This window comes from Aplysia californica, unplaced genomic scaffold, assembly GCF_000002075.1.
Source record: "Aplysia californica isolate F4 #8 unplaced genomic scaffold, AplCal3.0 scaffold01131, whole genome shotgun sequence".
Classification (NCBI taxonomy): domain Eukaryota; kingdom Metazoa; phylum Mollusca; class Gastropoda; order Aplysiida; family Aplysiidae; genus Aplysia; species Aplysia californica.
The window spans coordinates 189,800-191,041 of NW_004798401.1; positions in this window are offsets into that span (position 1 = coordinate 189,800).

The window sequence follows — 1,242 nt, forward strand, 5'->3', positions numbered from 1 at the left end:
CGCACATAAACACGCACATTATAAACTCACCACTCTCTCTCTCTCTCTCTCTCTCTCTCTCTCTCTCTCTTCTCTCTCTCTCTCTTTTATCTCTCTCACACTCTCTCTTTCTCTCTCTCTACCTCTCTCGTGTGCGCGCTTGAGTACATGCACTCAGAAATTATTTTCAATAGGTCAGGAACACTTATTTTGTATTAAAGAAGGCTCGAAGATCCTACTTAGAGGTCAATTAATGTTGCTTAAGTAGTCTAGTGGCTTCACTACGGACCCGTTATTGTGAGGTTGCGGACTCAGGAGTTTGGAGGTCCGAATTGATGTCCCTGGGACAGGCACTTCGCTCAAAATATTTTCCCCATTCGGTTTTCTCCTCTTGGAGATGGATGTTAAATTCGGATGTCTCGCCTTTCACATAACCTTAGTAATAATTGGGCAGCCTGGTGAAATGAGACGCTCGTCAAAATAATGATATTGAAGAAACTAACATTTTACTACAAACCAGTTTGGCAAATTTTTTAAATTTTTTTTTTCGGCTTAACACCATTGTTGTTCAATTAAGAACACATTTCTTGGTGGACTTTACTGAAAAACTTTGATAAAAGGGTATAAATAATATAAGTTTTAAGTTTCCACGGACTTTCAAGCTATGGAAATAACCCGACTTTGGCGGCCATTTCTTGCTAATTCTTCCTTTGAAACCAGGCGACCTCGCCTTCTTCAATCTGAAATAATATCTCGACTTTTACTCAAGATAAATGGGTATTTAATTTTTCACCGAAAGCAAGACAACTGAACACGCTTTAAGATGATACAAATAACTCCACATGCTAAAAAAATTGATGAGTACCTGATTCCATCACGTCGTGACACTTAAAGAAGTGTTGCAAAGGGCGTGGGAGTAGGACCTTTTCCAGCACTGGCCAACCTGGGTGACATTGTCCACCCACTAGTGAGCTATTTGGTCATTTTGGTGGGCGGCAGGGATCACGCGGGAACTGAAAGGCGTTATTTTATGTCTTGTTTGGAAATACAATGTATACGTAGGTGGGAGATGCGAAGGTGTTATCCTCCTCTTGAAGGTGGCAAAAGTGGGCGTTAACTATTTATTTAAAAGTTGGCAAGAACTGAGTCTCGGTCTTTCTACTGGTATGTTGTATCTCTCTCAGACCGAGTTGGCCCTGACAAGCTGGTTCGGAAGGCTTCTTAGATGATCTGACGGGAAATCTGTGTCGATTTGGGAGGGGG